The following is a 14832-nucleotide window of genomic DNA, read 5'->3' on the forward strand; positions in this document are numbered from 1 at the left end:
TGATCTATAAAACACAGATTTAGCAGAAAGCCACAGCTCAAGATATGTGCATTCACAAGGCCATTTTGGACAATGGAAAGTACTCTTCCTCCTCCCCATCATCAACTTAAGAGTCAAAAATCTCCCCACAAAGAATAAAAGCAGTGGGTAATTCGCAGTGAAGTGTGCCACAGGAAGAAAATGGCTTTGAAACAAGTAAGATGAACAGACAGGGGATTTTAATCTCCACTAGACTCAAGGTATTTAGCTGGAAAAGAAAGAAGATACTGCTATAAATACTGCATCTTTTTATAGAAGCTGCAGTTTCTATTAATTATTATTTTGAAGCCTGCAGATTTGAAATTGACTGCGATTTATATTAAACTTAATTACTTCCCACTGTCACTTACCTCGTAAATATGTCTACTAAATGATTGTGGTTACTAATGATGGGTGATTTCTAAATAAAGCTATAGGGCTTGCCTTGGTTGTAAAAGCAAAGGCAGAAAGAAGAATTAATGCAAATCAACACTTTCAAAGGTCTGTGTCTTGATGAGAGGTGGGTTCAAAGAAACTGCAGCAGATCTATGGAGGCTTATCAAGTCTCTTCCAGAATAAAATGTTCCTTAAAACACCACTTTTCACTCAATATTGACAGAGGTAGCTAGCAAAGGTCACAGAAGCCCTTAGATACCTTTTAAACAGGGTCTCTTCCCGTGACCCTTCTGATATTTTCATCAAGCCCTGATTTGTGCACATCACTCCCTACAGAATTAAAAAATTCCATTTTTAAGCATAATTCATATGTCCAAGCGTTTTTGGAAGTTCCCAAATGCAAGAATTCTGTAAAACATATTTTTAAAAGGATCTGAGGTCAACATCAGTCAGAACAACCACAAAGAAAAACTACACCAGCTGTTTTAGGATCTACCCACACTCATCAGGAGTGGGTGGAGGGAAGGAGGGGAATTTAGTTGTCAAAACAGTTTCATTAATTGGAAAAAAAAAAAAAAAATTAAAAAATGTCACTCTCCTATTTGAGAAGATGCTTTTCCTAATCAATCCTTGACTCCAATTTGCTACTTTTTCTGATCAGGTGGGCTCTGGATTCATAATACTTCCAGTCCTGATGGAAAACTCATCTTTTACAACCAAGGAGTCCTTGGGATGGGGTGGGGGAGGCACTGGGGTTTACAGACTGGAGGAGGATGGAAAGTAGAGATTTGCAGAGCAGGTAAGACCTGCATTGATTTTTGTAGAAGTGTATTAAATGGAGAATCTGAACTAGAGATCTAATGAAAGATGTGCAGGATGGACTAGATGATCTTTAAAGGTCTCTTCCAGCCCAAACCATTCTATGATTCTATGATCTCATGTCTAACCAAATCCAGATTTTCTTATTGTGAAGCCTGTAAATGGTAAGCTGCATCCAGTACCAAGCAGACATGAAAATCAAACAAGATAAAATCCCACTGCCGTTACATCTGGACGCATCCAACATCAGGAGACAGTTTATAACCACTTCAGTGCGGTCCCTGAACCTGCTCCTCCCGCTTCTGCATTGGCACAAGAGCCAGAAATAGTCACTGTAAAAGCAACTACTAACTTCTCAGTTCTGTTTGCAGCTGATGAATACTTTGCAGGTCTCTAGAGCATATTTCTGCTACTCTGCCCGTCACAGATCATACCACTCCTGTATATATGGAAAGTCAAAATTATATACTGTCAGAGGAAGCAGCTCCAGCTGGGGATAAAGAGCAGGGATGGCAGGTTCCAGCTCCATGTACTCAAAACCCAGCATGAAGCAATTCTCCATACACGAAGCACTTCATAAGTGAATTCTCCATGAACCACCTTCACAGATAAGGCCCTTGCAAAATGCAAGCTGTGAAATGCTAAACGCGCACCACAGAGAAAATGCTGTACAGAGATGCTATTAGTTATATTGCAGATGCCCCAACACAACCACGCGGTGCTCTGCGTTCACAGCCACCACCACCTCCACACCTCCCAGCTCCAACAGAGGACAGGGATGCTCCTGCACACTTGCTTTGATTTGGTGAAGCACTGGAATGTCAGCTTGAATTTCAAGGGTGCATTTAAGCTCCAGGTGCTTCCCTGAGAAATGGAGCATCTTTGATCAGCTCTGTGAAACAGGGAAGGGGCTGCCTGCAGGCTTATGGCTCTGCCTTAGTCAGGATGACACAGTGCCATTTCCCTCTAACCTAGGATCACCAACATTGTCATCATTATTCCCCAAAGCATTAGCATGTCTGAGCCAACATCTCCTCTTTTGTTTCCTTTTTTCCTTCACCCTTTTAGTAATAAACAAGCAGACGAACAGTGGAAGAAACGATGCCTGGTTTTCTACAGATTTGTGCTGACTGACCTTTAAACTGGATTACACTGAATATTCTCTATTATTTCCACATACTCCTTCAAAATTCCCTTCTACTTCCCCTCACAATCATCCTCCTGCAGAATAATTTGGCTGCGATCTGTGGCTTGCTGCATCCTACTGCAGACAGGATCAGAAGCTAGCGACAAATGTGCAACTGCCCAAACGCCCACCTTCCTGGCCACCCATTTTTGATGATGCTTGCAGAAAATTAATTATCTTTGAAGCCTCTTCCCTTGTACCCAATTTGGCTCAAGCAGGCCAAAAGGTGAGAGAAGCGGGCAGAATGGGCTCTGTAAGCCTGGCTGCTGCTGGAAACAGGGTGAGGGTGATCAGGCCACCTCACTCTGCCTTGCAGATCCCACCATGCTCGTGACATTGACTTTCATAGACAAGGGAAGGGACGTGCAAGGCAGTGCCCTGGGACAGGGTGGTGGAGATGAGGATGGAGCCATGGCTCCCAGAATGCTCCTTTACAGCTCACTCTCCCTCCCAGGCCACACAGCTGCACCTAATGGTCTGCTCCTTTTCTGATGTATGACCTTCTGCAAAATTCATGTGGCAACATCAGCACAAGGAAGAAAATTCAAAAGACATCAAAGACAGAGCAAGGCTTATTTATATTTCACTGAATATCTGCCCCCACAAAGGAAGAAAGAGCTAAGAACAAAAAGATAAAGGAATGGGATGGAAGAGAAAGAGTGGGGAACAAGAAACATCTAGGTTACAACTTGAATCAATCAAAGGTTTCTTAAAAGTCAGACTAAATGTTTTGAATTCCCCAGTCTCTGGAAGCCTAGCGAGCTCTCTGCTGCATTGAGTTGCTGCGCTAAGCTCCCACCTCTCATGAGGATCAGCCCCAAGCAAGGATGCTCTGATATGGAGGAAGGGCCAAGGTCCCTCCAAAACATATATAAATGGTTAGACAGATGAAAAATTCTGTCTGCTACAGTTTTCCTAGAAAGTTGTACAGATTGTTGCTTCTCTTCCATCTTCTATTCCACAGAGTGGTTTTCTGCAGGTCTAATTGCTGGTTTGCTAACTCTACACTTCCAATAGTTTTTCTGTCACATGAGAATCACTATCCACCCCAGAAATCAAGCCCAAGTCAAATGCTTCTTTTTGGAGGTCAGTAACAAAAACAAATGAGTTTCAGTCCAAGATGTGCAGTTTGGGGGCTCACAACCAGCCAGAGACCATCTTTGTTCCTTCAACCTGCATCCTGAAAGAGAAGGAGGAAATGAGGCCCAACTCCTGCATGACCAAGGAGAGTTTATTGGGACCTCCAAGCCACAGCCCCTCCAGGACCTCAGTAAGGATGTCATTGGGGATAAATCAATACACACTTGCCAAGGAGGACAGACCCCCCCCATGGCATATCTCTGGGAGCTGCATCATGTACATTTGCAGGGGCTACCACGTCTCATCCAAAGATGTCAGAGAGAGCACCAGGAGCATCTCACAGCTTTCAAACACAAGCCCCTTGCCGGAACATCAAAGCCGCAGCGGACAGCTTTAAGTACGCAGTGTTACTCCTGACAAAGCTGCTAAATGATGCCGCTTCAGCTCCTCTGATTCAGGAGCAAGGCAGCTCTTCCAGGCTGTTGCTCCACTGGAGCTCAGCGGGCAGGGGAAAACACAAACCTGACCCCACAAACCTCTGGATTTCACCTGCAGATGGCTGTTCCTCCAGCTAGTGATGACTACCAAAATTTTGGGGTGGGGGGAATAGAAAAGAAGAGAAGATACCCTCAGCAACAGCCAAGGCTTAGCAACCAGTGCATCCTGATGGCAACCTGAGCTACACTTCATCACCTGAGCCACATCCATGACACACACATCTCTCCGATGGGCAAAACTGACACCTGACGCTTGATGAACGGGTCTGCACCATGGACAGGTCAACCTCTATCCCTAAAGCTGGCCTGGTTCACTCTTTATGTTTACAGACAGGACCCTGAGCAACTGACCTCCTTTTTGGGCTGCTGCCACTGTGGGGTGCCCACAGGTGTGGGGTGCAGGGGTACTGCTGCTGGCTGCCCCGCGAGCAGCCAGTCCCCCCAGACATGGCGAGGGAAGGCAACCCTCACCCCTCCAGCTCACCTGCCACATCTCCTGCTTGTCTTGCCATACTGCGAGGGGTTGCAAAAAATAAAATAATCTAATTTTTTGATTTTTTTTTTTTTTAAATGAGCACATGCACGAAGCAGCAAAAGGCAACCAGGTGAAAAACAAAAGCGCTTTGCTCCGAGCAGACAGCTGCCGTCATGAACAAGGTCCACACCAAACCACAGAGAGCCCATGTGCAGGAACAAGAGCTTTCGATTTGCTTTGCTTCAGCAAAGCCATCCAGGATGGGAGCATACAGGTCAGAAGCAACGTGTTCTTTTAAACCTATATCCCCAAAAAGTGCAGCACAGCAGTTATGAGTGAGGCCCTAGTCTGGTTTTAATTTCTGAAATTTGTTTAAATTTCTTTAATTAACAAAATAACCCAGCCACAGTCCTCTGATCTTTCAAACCCCTGTTAAAATACCTCCAGAACATCTGACATGAGAACGAAGTGGGACCTAATTTGGTGACTGTGTACATGGCTGAGGAAACACCAGATTTCCTATGTGGTCACCTGGTCTCAGACTGGGGAAACTGCAGAGAACTGCACAGGGAAATAAACCATGCTTTTAGGCCTGGCTGGCACTGGAAAATGTTTGCCTGTGTAGCAATGCCACCTTCCAGCAGCAAAAGATAACTGTAAGTTATCTTTTAAGTTCAAGCAAAGGGATGGAAAAAAAAAAACCCAAAAGCTTTCTCTTGCCAAACATTGAAATCTTTTCACTATCTCCCATCCTTCCTTTGTGCCCATAGCTAGCTTTACACCCCCCACTCCTAAAAAAAGCAAGTATTTGGGTAGAGACTGAACTCCTTTTCTGTAGTTCCCACATGGGCTCCTCTGAGGTGGTGGCAGAGTGGGAATTTTCCATGGCAGCTGGGACACAGCCCGGTCACACAAAGTATTGGCCAAAACCCTACGAGCTGTGGCTGGGGAAGTGGTAGAGCAACGGAGATACAGGGTGAGATGCTGTCTGTCTTCTCTCATACCCCAAAACATGAGTGAGTTGGAGTAAATTCTCCCCATAGCAGCCCTCGTAGTGCTGTGTTCTGCATTAGTAGCTAGAAAGGTGTTGATAACATGCCAGTGTTTTGGCTACTGCTGAGCAGTGCTCCCACAGCATCAAGGCTGTCTCTCCAACATTTTCGCCCCCCTCAATGGCAGGCTGGGGATGGACAAGATCTTGGGAGGGGACATAGCCAGGACAGCTGACCTAAACTAACCAAACAGATATTCCATACCGTATGACATCAGCTCAGCTATAAAAGCTAAGTAAAGGGAGATGGAAGGGGGGCATTTTCATCTTCCGGAGCAACCACCACACGTACTGAAGCCCTGCTTCCCAGGAAGTGGCCAGACATCGCCTGCTGATGGGAAGTAGAGAATAACATCATTTGTTTTCCTTTGCTTTCGCACGTGTGACCTTTGCTTTCATTTTATTAAATTGTCCTTATCTTAACCCACAAGCCTTTTGTTATATTTTCTCTCTCCTGTCCAGCTGAGGAGGGGGAATGATAGAGCGGCTTTGGTGGGCATCTAGTGCCCAGCCAGGGTCAACCTACCACAGTGAGTCTGAAAAAGGCTGTCCAAAGACAACCAAATTTGAAGGGGTGTCAAATTAAAAAGCAGGGAAAACCTTCACTTTGGCAGAAAGGAAAAAGTGCACCAGACATAACACCACTTCGTGCTGCACCTTGCTTCCAGCCGAGGGCTGGAAGAAGGTAATACAACAGAGGCTGAAACAGGTTGAACCCCCACCCAGTGCAAATGGATCTTTACTTTTCACAGATATACCTTGCTTTTTAAAAAAAAACCAAACAAAACAAAACATAAACACTTCAGTGGCACTTGTGTGATTTGCCAATAAAATCTTTCTTATTTTTCATCTCACTGCACCATTTGCTCTGCCCTTTGCTAGCAGAGAGTTCCCAGCACCTAGCCTCATCTGAAAAAGAACAGCGGGAAAACCATCACCATGAGGATACTTGCAAATAAGTACAGAAATATAGGGTGTTTCATTTGCAAGGGCCAGCTGTTGTTTAAGGAGGGTGCAAGCATTTTACTGCTTTTCTGCTTAGGAGTTCAGTCTCCATGAACAGCATCCTCTCTGCTACACAGGACAAGCAACAGAAAATTACACTCTTGTAATTTAACTCCTCCCCCCCCCCCAAAAAAACCCCACCAACCCTCCCCCATCTCTGAATGTGATGATTAATATCACAAAGGTATAAACTCCAACTTACAGCTTTCCCATGCCGCTTCCCCAGCATGGGGATGCAGCAGGAGTAACAGAGGAGGTGCACGGCACAGCACCAACCAGAGCTTCCTAGCACAGGCTTGTCGGACACAAGTCTTTCAGTCCCTGGGGTTTTTTGGGATACTATCCCACTTTATCACACAGTGAGTGGATCTCAACAAACCTCAACATGGATACCACATTCTGCCCTCGGATGCCAGCAAGGCCCTGCTGCCCACCACCTTGCAAACACTGCACATTGCTTTTAAAGCAGAGACACCACCTGCACCACTTTTTTCCTGAGCTGAAGAATTTGCCACCCCTTCCAGGACATGTCACCAACCACACCACGATGGACCTCAGTGGGCCTGTTCAGTTCTGGCTAACTTCAATGATAGTCCTCTCCCTCTCGTAACCTTCCAAGCTCACGGGTCCCTGGCTCCCCCAGGACTCAAAAGCACATGTCCCTGTAAGCATCTCTGCTTTTAACACTTGACTCCAACCTGCGTGGCTGCCCAGAAGCCATGCCATAGAGTTTAGAGCAGAGCAGAAATTAATTGATATTACTTGACAGAATCATAACTCCCCCACGACCATCTACTCTTCACCTATGAAGGCTGCAGCAATGCATACAGATGCGGCACAGAGCAGAGCTATCATCCTGCTCCATATCAGAGATGCTGAACTCACATTCATTAATGTTGTGGCAATATTCTCCTACAAGTCCAAGGATGAGAGGTGAGATACACATTTCATGGTGCAAAAAAGGAACATGCCTAGGGTGATGTTTTTGCTTCCTTACAACTGTTTTTAGCATGCAGCTGCTACAGTAATATCAAAAAGCACATCAGCTAGCACAGCAAAAAAATGCTGTTACTCTCCACTGTGATAAAACACTTAAAAACATTGCTTAATTACATGCAGGAGAATAAGCAGAAGCAAACCAGGGCAAATAATTCCTGCATGATGGATCGGGACTGTAACGATTTACAAAAGAAAACCACAGAAAGAAAGGCAGGTTTTGTGAACTAGAGCAGAGCTTTTAAAACAGCATTTAAGTCAGAGCAGCCTAGAGCTCCAACACTTCTGCAGTTCTTTGTAAGCTGAATAAAACACGATTAATGGGGAAGTATACAGAACATTACAGCAGTAATTTTTGCAGACATGTGAAAAATAAATTTGAAAGTGTGACACATTTTCAATTCGCATATGTCGGTGTAGACATTTCTAATTGGAAAAAAAACCCCACATAGATGTTTGTAGCAGGGTGCTGTGGCCATGAATTTTTGTCTACAGAGAAGCAGCAATTGATAATTTTTCTCTCTTTTAAGGACCAGAGGCTCACACCATTCAAAGGCGATCAGCAAACCAAACCGCCTCCAGGACTCTTGACTCCCCCCCAGGCAACGTGTCCTGTGAAACTGGATGTCAACATATCTGTGAAACGGGGGCAGAAGCAAACCTAGCGCACATCCTGCCTCTGCCTTGCACCCCTACAGCACAGTCACCGAGAGACTCTGGAAAAATACACAGATAAAACAAAAATGAGGGGTTTTGGTGGAGATGGGCTGAGGGTAGGATGAAACGAGGTTTCAAAAGGCACCAATGGTAGTAGAAAACCCTAGAGAACTTCATGCCTAAGCCAATCCACATGAAAGCTGCCTCTTTACGTTAACAGCTCAGCTGTGATGTGACCACGGCATAGAGATAAAGAAACTTATTCTGGAAAACACAGATATTCTGGAAAAAAACCCCCTCTGTAGGCTTTACCAGAATACGTTGTCAGGCAGTACCATGCAATAGGCATATTTCAGAGTACACTGCTCACACGCTATTCTTTTGAACTAAAATGTTCTCATTCAGGCTGCTGCAAAGCCAAAGACAAGGGAAAAATGGTGGGTTTTCTGTGCTGCACGTTGTATGAACGCAAGTGGCCAACCCCTTCTCAGAAAAGGGGAAGCTGAACATCGTGTGCTGTGAATTTTCTATTATAAGTACTCATCTGCAGTCGCTGGCTTGTATATATAATTTTTTTTCCTTTTTTTAAATGCAGGCTTAAGTTTAGTTGCTAAAATCTGGATTAGGCCCGACTTTAGCTTTTTTTCTCTTCGGAAAAATGATAGAATAATCTACTCAGGATGAAAACCAGCACCTTACAGACTGGTTCATGCCCTGAAACAATATTTATATTGTACCAATGGTCACTTGTCCCACCCAAGACAGTGGCCTTAATCTCAGGCTAGGCAGCAGATGGTCCCTCTCCAGGAGGGCACACACTGGAGCAGATGTGGCAAGCAACGGGCAGGAGGGAGAGCACCAGTGCCGAGGTGGGGACAAAATCCAGGTTTTTCTTCACTTCCCAGCCACTGCTTTCTCCTCTGGAAAAAAGGGTTGGCAACCCACAGCTTGCACACGAAATGGGGTGTGTGGGCAACTGCGATTGGCATGCAAGGGCTGCATTTCTGAAGTTGGTGCAGTTTGGGAAAAGCTTTTTTCCTTGTAGTGTGGGCTTCTGCCAGAGGCATCTGCTTCAGGGTCCTGCTGAACACGTGGCTTTGCTGGTCCTCTCCATCGCAGCTGCAGATGCTCAGGGCCAGAAAGGGACCTGAAATCCCAGACCTATGACTGTGCACACTCAAAACCCAAAAGGTGCTAGTGGGTGCACTCCTGGGGCCTCGCTCTCCCCTTTGGGAAGGAAAAATACAAACTGATGTCTTCCAAGCAAGAAGATGTATGAACCACCCATGCAAGATACAGCCAGATATGTCAGCAGATGTTCTCAACAGCCACAGGGGAGCTGAATCTCTGTCCAATGCCCTCATCGGTGGCTTCCAGGGGCAGCAAGCTCCTAAGATTAGTCATGTACCCTGTCAAAATTAACTCCTTTAACCAGTGGTGTGTTTACTCCTAGGGTGGGTACTTGCATGTTCATAAGAGAGAAATAAAGATCAACAGATTTCTTAAGAGAGAAATAGAGACACTATAAAAACATTCATTCTAATTAGTTTAATTACTTGTCTGTGCAGCTCACTGAATCCTCATCATTGGACTGGATTAAAGTCCCTGGATTCAAGTAATTCTTTATGTTGAGTTTTTATCCAGCACCATGTGGTGGGAGGACAAGAGACTCACAGACAGAAAACAAAAATTATCTGTAGACACTGTCTTCAGCTACATGGGTAAAACCTGGATGTATCCATCTGATTTTATGCAGGAAAAAGATAGTTTATTCTGTTTGAATGTTCAGGTTCATTTCTTTTCAGGTAGGCTTTTAAAGTGAATTTTTTTCTGGGAAAGGAAGGGCTGTTAAAAGAAGCATTCTTTGCTCAAACAACTTCTAGTAAACATTTCCCATTTGTCAAGATCAAACATCTTAACATCAACGTCTGGTCTGGTCCCCTTTCTCCTTCGTGCCATCCACCATTCCATGACACTTCCACCTAGACAGGGTACAGCTGTATACATTTCCTATATTACTATTTTTTTTATATATTATTACATAGTCTCTCTCTTCAGATTTATTGTTATTATAGGGACACTATTAGTTAAATGTCTCCAAAGCAGAAAGAAGATGGGCTACGACAGAATCAAGACATTTGATTTCTTTACTCCATGTGCTTAAAAAACTTAAGCAACAATACAGAAGTTTTCCTGCTTTAGTATTTCTCACACTGCTTGTTTCCCTTGGCAAATTTTTCTGCTCTGGGAACCACAGCACCCTGCCTTTAGTCAGCTGAGTATCAATTTTTTCCAAGTAAAATTATCAAGGTTCTCACAAACGCTTTTGCAGGTGAACTGCAAAGGGGAAAACAAAATAAAAAACACATGCACATTCTGGGCGTCCCTCTTGCATGGCTGCACGGTAGAAATAAGCTCTAAATTTCTAAAAAAAAAAACCAAAAAAACAAAACAAAAAAACCTTTCACTTCTCAAGAAATAGCCCCTAAAGCCCCACAACTCTTGGCTCAGGCAGCACATGGCACACATCACAGCAAGAAACAGAAAGAAAAGCGCCCAGAGGTCCTGATGGAGGGGAAGGAGCAAGTACTGAGGCCGGGAGATGATTTGGTGACCACTTCTTAGAAGGGTTTAGATTTGAGGGAAGGAGAAAGGAGAAGAAAAGTGTATCACCAGGTTGTCACATCTGAACAAGACAGACTTACGGGATGCCTGGCCAACCCTATTTGTCCAATATGGGGAGCAGCCTTTGCATCAGCCTCATCCAACACAACAGGAGCACTGAAGGAGTCTACGGAACTCTCAAAAGAGAGGAAGGAGCTCAATAATCAACACAAAACATTAGTAACCTGCATGTGTCTATAGCTGCACACCTCCCCCTTTGACTCATTCATGATGTGTTAGAAAAACGCAGATGGTTTGTGATTTATAAAGCTGATGAGTCACTGTACCTCTTTCCTTTCACCCCCCAAGGGCTTCTGTGTGTATCTTCACGTTCCCCAATGAAGAGTACAGATGAGAGGATAAAACACTACCAAGCAGACTAGTGTAACATCTCCCTCCCACAGGATAGTTTTAACTGTGCCCCCCAAACACTGCTATTCTTCTCTCCCGCCCTCATTTCCCTCTCCACTTGTCTACGCTCCAGTGAACTCAACAGCTATTGCTTCAAGTCATCCAGATTGACACTGCTTATGCAGTCTGAACCTTTGCACCACCAGGAAAAGCTTCGGTACATAAAATTTTCCCCTTTTAAAACATTAGGTCTGGCTTATAATTGTAACAACTGAAAATATTCACTTCCTGAATGGAAAGTCTTGAGCTACAGTGCCAGACACTATTGAAGGAAGCCCAAAAGCTTGGTTTGGGGTATGAAGCAGCATCTCGGAGCCCACCACACTGAATACCTGCACAGTGATGCAACCGAAACAAGTCGCCTCAACATTTCCAGCAGCAGGAATTTCAACACACCTCCTTCGAAACCAAACCACCCCTGGAAACTGCCAGATGGATTTTCACAGGACCTGAACACCTGGTGTCCTCCAAACTCAGCCAGAGGATACCAAACAAGTCTGATGTCCAAGGCACTTCAGGACAGCTCCAATTTTAAGCACATGAACAGTCAGCCGTTGGCCTACCTCACATGGTTCAATACCCTGATGAACTGAGGAGGCAAACCTCAGGCATCCCACGTTACAATGCTACGTTTCTGTCTGGGGGTGCAAACAGACCCCCATGCACGTACTGCTGTCAGCTTGGGGGAGCACACTGCAGACACCCATGCTGCCTGCGCCCATAGTCTCCCACTTGCTAACCAAATTCAGATGAATGACCTTAAACTGCTGGCAGATGATGCACATGTGTTTCCCAACCTGGATCTCTATTTCAGAGACTTCCTGTGATACAGACAAACCCCTGTATTGCTGGCAAAACACATCTCCTTCCTCAAACCTGACACAATTTCTTCCAACCATAGCTGGTGCCCACTCTCCCAACCAAGACAGAGACAAAAAGCAGGTGTATAGGGTCAGCAGGCCACATCTCTGCTGTCCCAGCATGCAGGAAAGGTGGCTGCTGCTGTTTAAGAGGAATGAGGTGCTCGGAAGAGTACTTGCCTATGCAGTACGTTGCATCGGTCTGACCTCCTCAGCTCTCTCTGGCCCTGGTGATGAGCAGATTTGGTTCTGCTGAGGGGCTTTGCAAGTATCTTGGTGTAAATAACATTCACTCTCATCTTGTTGCATTTTACATTAAATTTTGTAGTGCTCTACTTGCTTAAAGGAAAGACTGTTTCAAAAGTGGCCTCGTATCAGACCACAAAAAACATAGTTCCACATTTGGAGGCTTTTCTTCTCTAAAAGCAATGACTTCCACCAGCTGTGTAAAATAGGTATCTTTTCTGGGTCCTTTCCCCTCATGTAGGAGTCTGCCTTAGATAGTTAATGACCTGTGGTGATCAGAGGATCCCACTGGCCTAGTGTTCGGAGGCTTTACAGCTGTTAAGACACCTACCCTCACAGCAGGCCTGTGAATTAAGGCACCGCTATTACCCCCATTGCTCAGATGGGCAATTAAGGCATGAACAGAGTGTGGCTCAGCCTTCGTTAAATGGCCAAGTCAATTTACAGCTTGCTGCCACCAAAAGGGATGGGGTAGCGACAGTGCAAAAATCATGCCTTACCCAAGGTCTTCAGCAGGGCTGGAAACTGCATTCAGGTTTTCTGTGCTACAGGCTACTACTCCATCCTCCGTAAATTCAGGTTATCCTCCGGCTCGCGAGTTGAAAATATTTAACAGCCCCTACAAAAGGAGCTGGTACTCTTAGACTAGGTCCCAGCAAGCAAGAACCAAAGTCACAAAACCACCACAACTCTCAGAAGCAGGCTCATGGGAAGAAGAAAAAGTCTGAAGATCAAAGGTCTGAAATATCTGCCCTCCCTCAGAAATCACTCATCAGGCCAGGTGCATGTAAATGGCAGAGAAGCCTGTCTGCTTCTGACAATGCCAATCCTCCCTCTGTCCTTATACAAGCTAAAAGCTACCTCCCTCTGCAGCAAAACACATCGCTAGCAAAGCCACACTAATTCCTCCTGGTCTTCCTTTGCTACAGTTCAAGAACTCTTCCTCTTTCCATTTTTTGCCTAAATTCTGGAAAAATCTAGTATTTTAGGGAGGGTTCCCATGTGATGAAGACCTTTTCACGACAACCCCATCTCATCCAAAGTCTGTGGGCACCATCAATATACTTGTTCTCTTCTCTCTCTCTGGCTCTGGAGGTCCTGAAAGAGTTGACCCACACCTCTTTCAGTCAAGGGCGTATTTTTTCCTGCTGTTGGTAATACAAACTGAGCGTTCCTAGCACGCATCACATTATCCCTTCATCAGTTCCTCAGTCAGCTCTGAGGTCAAATACTGAAAAAGTGACCCTCTAAAAGATGCTCAGCTACTCTGTCTTCCACCATCCTAATCACATGCAGTGCTTGTTGAAGTTGTTTTATTACATCTGCTGTACTTCATCTCCTGTAATTCCCACTTAGATCACCTCTGCACATCATTTTCCCCTTACTGGCTTAAAATTTTCTCTCAGCACTTTGTTTTCAAAGTGTATTTAATCACCTCTCCTTCTCTTATTAAGGACCGAGACCTCATACCCATACAAAACATTGCTTTAGTATAAGCCTATAAACTGCGTGACAGAGGACCTACCACACATTTAGCAGAAGAGGCAGAGACAATAAATAGCAAGTCCAGCAAGATCCTTTGAAACATCTGCATGCTTTCCCTCCACCGCAGGTCACAAAACACTTCCCCCAGCTTACTGGGCAGTTAAGGCATCTAACACAAGACCAAAAGCCACCAACTATTGTCCGTCATTGGAAACCAGAAGACAGCTGAAGCATCACTGATGTTCCAGATGTCTGCACCATCTGAAGCTCGAAATTAATAGTTGTTTGGAGCTGAAGTTATTCACAAAGTAACACTGTTCTAATTTCTTCTGTCATCTATCAAATATGCTCCCAATCATTTATCTTCCTTAGGAAAATCACAGATTATACATACAATTTCTAAATTAAAAAAAAAGAAAGAAAGAAACAGAGTTAGAAAGCCTTTCAAAACTGTGTTTGCTTATGAGGAAAAGGCCTCTCTTGCCATGCGGTATGCTGAGATTTCAGGTGGGTGTGTACAGTTTAATAAGTATCCCTACAGGCACCTATTAGGCAGGCAAACAAATAAATTTTACCCCTGGGGATCACGGGACCCAACAAGCTTCCTCTTCCTCCCACAGCACCCGTTGCTGCTGTGATTTGTCACAGGGCAGAGCCACTGCCCTCTGTGCACAGTAACAGTTTCGCTGTTGGGAGAATTTGGCACAGCCACAAAGGACCTTTGTTCATGCCAGAAGTTGGGCATGCAATGCAATCCTTCCCCCTTGTCACACAGAGTCGGGTTTCCATGGCCGGGTTAGAAACCTTCCCCGACAACTGCAACCCACAAACCCCAACACCATTCCCCTCCCCAGCATGAGATCCTTCTTCCCCTATCAAGTACTGCAGGCAAGAGGAGACAAGAGGGGAGCAGTCACCACTTTTGGGGGCATTAATTCCTGCAAACTCTAACCAGACTTGCAGCAAAGATGGGTCTGAGGGACTGC

General features: G+C 45.0%; 1 protein-coding gene across 5 annotated transcripts in view; it reads right to left on the reverse strand.

The window, feature by feature from the left end:
- Nucleotides 1-14832, reverse strand: part of ZHX2 (zinc fingers and homeoboxes 2) — a 78026-nt gene that overhangs the window by 9377 nt on the left and 53817 nt on the right. The gene's annotated exons all lie outside the window — the stretch shown is intronic.

This window comes from Aquila chrysaetos, chromosome 4, assembly GCF_900496995.4.
Source record: "Aquila chrysaetos chrysaetos chromosome 4, bAquChr1.4, whole genome shotgun sequence".
Classification (NCBI taxonomy): domain Eukaryota; kingdom Metazoa; phylum Chordata; class Aves; order Accipitriformes; family Accipitridae; genus Aquila; species Aquila chrysaetos.